Source organism: Palaemon carinicauda, chromosome 6 (genome assembly GCF_036898095.1).
Source record: "Palaemon carinicauda isolate YSFRI2023 chromosome 6, ASM3689809v2, whole genome shotgun sequence".
In the NCBI taxonomy this organism is placed as follows: domain Eukaryota; kingdom Metazoa; phylum Arthropoda; class Malacostraca; order Decapoda; family Palaemonidae; genus Palaemon; species Palaemon carinicauda.
The window spans coordinates 139902081-139908876 of NC_090730.1; the positions used below are offsets into that span (position 1 = coordinate 139902081).

The 6796-nt window shown below is 34.4% G+C and overlaps 1 protein-coding gene across 1 annotated transcript in view; it reads left to right on the forward strand.

The window, feature by feature from the left end:
• Positions 1 to 6796, forward strand: part of LOC137643264 (restin homolog) — a 48776-nt gene that overhangs the window by 25475 nt on the left and 16505 nt on the right. The window lies entirely within an intron of this gene.

Below are 6796 nucleotides of genomic sequence, written 5' to 3' on the forward strand. Positions count from 1 at the left end.
CTAGTCCATTGCAGGATATGCCTTTATTCATTAGTGGTTTGGCCATCTTTCATCACCACGCTGGCCAACAGCGGACTGATGATGGTGGGAGACTTTTGTCTAATCGCTCACAGCAAACCAACCTAGTATTGGTGGTCTTAACTAGTAAATCTTTGTTGATCATGGCGATACATAAACCCTTTCTCCACATTAAGGTAATATAAGGGAAATATAAATGAGGAAAATAAATTTCGGGAAAAGCCTCCCAGTAACAATATTTGGAGCAGCAAAATAAGGGTGTATTAATAATTAACTAAAGAAATTATAGGAAAGAAGAAGGGATTAAAACAAAAGTAATGAATTAACCAATAAGTATAGTTAAGGAATATAAGTCTCTAGGGGAATGGTAAACTGAGAAAAGAAACAAAGAATTAAGTATATAACCCATGAAATGCAAAAATAAGGAAATATGAGAAAAGTAGGAAAATAGCATTGCATTGGAAGGGAGAAAGAAAATATATGAAGCATCATTTGTATCAACAATATTTGCTAACGTAGAAACCTGGAGTGAAATAAGAGATAAAGACGTACGATCTGGAAAACCTTCAATATAGGATAATACCAATATGTATGAACAACCAACAATTACTCCATACTGGGGCATCCTTGCAGAAACAGGAATATGGCCGGTGTCTTGCAGAATAGAATATACAGTATATATAAAAAAAAAAACTAATGTTCTTCTATAACATCATAAACTGTGGTGGAAAGACTTATCAGAGAGAAGATTTAGGGTCAGTTGAAGAACCCCTATGGAAAGGGCTGGAATAGCAGCATTGAAGAAATGGGTTGGCCATATGGAATTGAAATAGAAGAAATAAGTTGGGGGAAAGGACCCCGAAAAAAAATAAATTAGGAAAGTTATGGAAAAGATAGAGGAAACCAGTGAAGAAATTTGTTGTAAATATGAAATGGAAATAGAAGAAATGAGAAGTTGGGGGAGAGGACCCTGGAAAAAAAATTTAAGAAAAGAATTATGGAAAAGATAGAAAAAACTGTAGAAGAAAAGAAAGTAAGAAAAAAAATTGAGATTCATAGAAGGAAATGGCCCACAGCCTTACATCAGAGAAGTGGATACGGCTAAGGCAACCCTTGTAATGAAGACAAGATTAAATACGCTCAAGCTAAAAGCAAATTTCAGGGGAAGATACACAGAAGATAATACAGAAAATTTGATTTCATGCCCAAAGTTATGGCAATGCATCTGAAAGAAAAATTTAAAAGTACCAAACTTACCACAATAGGTTGCCAAAACTGATGGTAGCAAGGTATTATCCCAACTAATTTCAAGGTAGAATGGGATAAAATTGAATATCAAGAGTTTCATGAAAATGTTTAAGGTACAGGTAATAAAGTTCACTTACAGTAATAAGTATAAGTTTAGAAGCTTTGCAATTACCTTAATTTGCGGAATGAGCAGTTAAGAACCAGGAACAATAAAACTATAGATGATACGATTCGTAATTCGTCACACACAAAAGGGGGATATTCTACGTATATATTGGCTCTGTCAGTACCAATACCAAATGCGTTCTGGTGCGACACTTAGCACGGGATAGTACACACCAAGGTCTATAGAATGGTACACACCAACTGAGGGGTGACTGGTGAACAACAATTTAAGTAAAGAAAATAACGAAAGAGCATGAGGGGATCAGTACTGTAAGGGTTAAGTTAAGGTGTTCTAAAGATTACCTTCGGGTCTCACTTAGATCGTTCACTTTAGCAGTACAGGTAAAAATGTAAAAGACGCTTATAATTGTATGTTTATAACCAAACCATTTGGGATTTAGTTTCTTTAACTAAAAAATCTGGATAAAATAGTTTGAAAACATGTGAATATTTCTATTTTCTCTGAGGCATAAGTCCAAACGAACCTAACCAAAGGAACTTATATTACTAATTTTAAGGACTATTCCCAATCATTCTATTTATATTCTTAATACCATTTTACAACATAGATAAAAATACGGAAAATAAGCTTAGTTAAAATAAAAAATCCCTTTAATACCCTATGCATTTATTCATAATATTTACACGATATTTTCAAGGCTAGCTCGACAAAATGTGCAAAGCTGATGAGGAAAAAAAAAGCGATTGCTCGTAATAATAAGACATGGTATTAAAAAACAAAGTGAAGTCTGACAGAATTAACTTCGAAAGGCAAATGTAAAATGTGGTTATTGCGAGAACAAAATGGTTAGTCAAACAGCACAAGATATAAAGCGATATTTACCATTAAGGTCATCAAAAAATAGGAACTATAACACAAAAGAACATCAAGGTTACAGAAACGGGCGTAAGCCTGAATGTTCTTAGCTAGTTAAAAAGGAACATGCCAAAATAAAAATGTAGCCACAAGACACCTTTTCTAACTCAAAAGTATTGCCTACAGTCCGGGATGATGCTTAAGTCCTTGGGAATTCCAGAAATAAAATTTTTTCGCGTTACGAAGTATAGCGAAAAATAATTGTCCTAACGACATGTAAGCAGATCTTAAGTATCTTGTTACTTAAGTTCAGTTGTTTTGTAGGCAGTGGCCAATGAGAATTTAGTGTTGGGTGAAACGTATTCAATGTTTGAAGAGGTATTTAGTAAGTGGTCACTTTCTAGCGCACGCTAGCCCGAGCAAGTCGAATTTATTATTAATATTATTATCATTATTATTTATTAGTAGTACAAGAGTGAGGTTCCACCACTCAAATTTGAGTTACTCTGCATTATTGCCGTGGATACACAGGTTTCCATAGTTTTTTCAAAACTTGAGATTTTGTTTTTTATCTATGGTTTTTCCTGGGCGGCAGAGGAGGCTTATATGTTAATTTGAAAGTTTGTTCATTTTGTTTTAAATATGCACTGCTATATCAGTACAGAAGTTTGTAAAAGTTATTAGAATATGTGATGTTACATCTATATTGTTTTCTAAAAGTAAAATTCATTGGAAAATAAACCTGGCGTCAACCGGCACGGTGCGCTATAAGGCAATTTAATGTTTTATTATGTTTATACCTGTAGTGTAGAGAATGCGGAGTGAAGTGAGGACACAGAATTTCTAGTCGTCAGTGACTATGATCTTGTTTCTCGATGAGGATGTCAAATGGGGAACCCTAAAGTTGTTATTCCGCTGGTTGAAAAGGTTATTAGGTCGGAATAAATGTTGTTGCTGGTCACCTAGAGCTCACTACCCTTGAATCATCTCATAACATTGAAACGTTATTAAAGTAAAGGGGATAAAAATCCCTTCTTTCAAAATGTGGCTTAAATTTGAATGGGCAGTTTCAAATAAGCAGCATGTTTACCTGGCGGCATTCACTCCGGTAAAGGCTTATGCAAACTTGAGGTGCCATTTCAGAACCGAAAATCGAGATTAATCTCTCTATAGACACAGATTTCTTGAAGGGTGTCTAAAAAGAATACAAGGAGTAATATTGCAGTTGCAGGGGAATATACGCTTAATAAAACTTAATTATCTGGCATATACAATAATTGTTTGAAAATGAAAAATCGGAAGAGGTTGTGCTGCGAGGTGGACCTTAAAATCCCTATCTATAAGAAAAAAATAGATAACTAGAGGGGCACTCAGTAGAGCACAGACCTCCGCCGAGGCAACTTATTTCTCGACCTTTTGCTCGACCTTGATTTTTTACCTTTACATGTATTAATTGGCGCGGATTTTCATACACTCAATTATAAACTAAGTTTGAATTCTCTGTGACAACGATGTCCAAACTTATGGCTGATTACGTGATTGGACATTTTGTTTGACCATGACCTTGACCTTTGACCTTGACCTTCCAAAATTAAAAAATTTCTAACTTTTTTACATAACTGTAAATCCTTACAAGATTCATTACCCTACGATCAAAATTTGTGGTCAGGAAGCTGTTCACAAACAACCGCACACAAAAACAAACACAAACTGGGGCGAAAACATAACCTCCTTCCAACTTCGTTGGCGGAGGTATAAATTCTAATATGCAATAAACATTCAAAATTAGGGAATGATTCACCTTAGAATACGACGTTTAAGGAACTATAAAACATTTCATATAGACATCAAAGGCAGCGCCGTGGAAATCTACCTGAGAGCATCGGATGATGGATGAGCAATAGAGGATGAATAGGGAAACGGAAAGAGAAGATTAGCTAAATCAAATCATGGAAAGGATAAATAAGATTAGAAAATGTAAATGCATATAAAGTGTGCAGGTAAATTTTCACAGTAAGAAAGAAAGATAGTCTCCCATGAATGAGAATTAGATTCTGGACTGAATTTCAGAGATTACTTGATTACTTACTAGGAATACAGTAATAAACAAAATACTGAAAGAGAACCAAGAACTCTGCAAGCCTTGATTCATATAATGTACTTTTCACATCTCATAAAAAAGTCACTTTGAAAATTACTCGATTAGTAAGAATACTTCCATGCAAAAATCGACGAGAACACATTTTTTTTTACATTTTGATAGGAATGCACAAGAATGATATCACCATTGCAATTTGCAGATAATCTTGCTCATGAAACAGAGATGCTGTTGGCCAATTATTATTATTATTATTATTATTATTATTATTATTATTATTATTAGCTAGGCTTAACCACTAGTTGGAAAAGAAGGAACCTATAAGCCCAAGGGCTCCAACAGGAATAAAATAGCCCAGTGGGAAAGAAATGAGGAAATAAATAAACTATATGAGACGTGATGAACAATTAAAATAAAATAAAATAAAATATTTTAAGACATAAAAACGAGGGTATGGAACAGGATCTTGCTTTCTCATCTGAAATACTCAATGCCGATTAAACCTCCAAAATCTTGCTTGGAGAGGCAATGGGTAACAACCAGACCCGACAAGCATAGTTAATCGGCCGAATACTGGAAAATGCGTCACAATAACGTAGGTCTTGTCTGAGAAAAATGTAAATTATTACCGTATTTCGAAAATATCTATTAAAAATGAATTATTGTCAGAGTAAAAATACTATTCAAGCGACATTCTTAAGACATTTTTTTTCGGAAACTTAAATTTTGATGCTACAGCGCAATGGGAATCGCAATTACATATTTTTTAATAAATCTTCCAAATCCTAAATTCCATAAACATTTTCAAGTATGATAAACAGCAACAACAATAATCTATAATAGAGAACTTTAGGAAATGGAGCGAGGCTTTCGGCTGAATTGGTATGAGAAACGGCCTCTCGGTCAACAGTTAGGACCCTAATATTTGAACGACCAAATATTCCACAAAAATCAAGCATTCGAATAAAATGAAAAAGTTAGGCAGTACTATCTATCTATCTATTTATCTATCTATCTATCTATCTATCTATCTATATATTTATATATACATATATATGAGAGAGAGAGAGAGAGAGAGAGAGAGAGAGAGAGAGAGAGAGAGAGAGAGAGAGAGAGAGAGAGAGAGAGAGAGTCATTGGAAGACTGAAAGAGTGACTCGATACTAATGCACAATATCCTGTCCTATAAAAAAAGAACAATATATTATGCAATGAGAAGTGATAAAGGAGACAAATGTTTCATTAGCAATAATGGTTCTCCCTCATGAAAAAAGAACACAAGTAAACACTCCTCAGTTAAATTGGGATAAAAAAAAATAGCTTAGAAAGTTGCTAGATAACACTAGAGATAACCCCAATGAAAAAGAGCGAGTGAAGCATCATGCTATTTATTGTATTACAGTGTGTAACAGCCTGTGCTACAAAATATATGCATAGTACAGTTAGAATCAAAAGAACGCCGACACTCGGGGGAAATCTTTCGTCAGATGTCTCTAGTGTTCCCATGACAAAACAGACAAGGTGTTGCTCTTCTTACTACCTCTGCGAAATGGGCTGAGCCCTCTCCAACCTTAGGGAACCAAAGACAGTAAAGGGCTGCCTTTGTTAGCAAAAGCATACAAAAGTTATAAATCGAGTTAACATATTTCAATTCTTTATTATCAATTACTATTTTTTCGTAGGAGGGGCCAAGTGGACACTGCAGGGAAGGGTCTCCTCTCCACAACCCCTTGCCCCAGCCAGTCACGGATGAAATAAGGAAGTCAATTCTGATTTAGAGAGTGTGGAGGAAAGTTAAATGAGTATTCTTGATACAGCCTGTAAGATAGTGTATTATTGCCTAAATATTATTTGATAACCGTTAGTGTTCTAGCTAATATTTTTAACCGTATTCATTATTGGTTGATTTGTAAAAGATAGCAGCAGTAGAATAAAGTAGTTATTGTTGTTGGAAGTTTGATAAGTAACGAAATTTAAGTATCACCATGGCATAATAGATAATCAGTGATGGATACAATCTATACTGATGACTTCATAACACCTTGAATACAATAAGAATTTATTACTTCGTATCGAAAATAAGTGGAGGTAAATGAGGACGCTATTACATTTTGGCAAAGGCTATCAGAAATTTGTTTTATTGACAAATCATATAAAAATTAAAGCTTTTTAGTCTGAGAACGACGTAATTTTCTGAAATTTTGTCATGAAACTATGATTTACCTATTTTCCCAAAATGTATTCTCCTATAAATTGTCGGTAAATACATTTGCAGATGGCATAAGCACAAAATTATTCCCCACGCTAATACCGAGACTGCAAGTTATCAATGATTATATAATTGGTAGTAGATTTATCTTGAGAAATTACATTGCCTGGAGATCAAACTGACATTAATTTCATGCACAACGTTCGTTCAGTCTCGATTCAAATAAGATTAACTCTGTATGA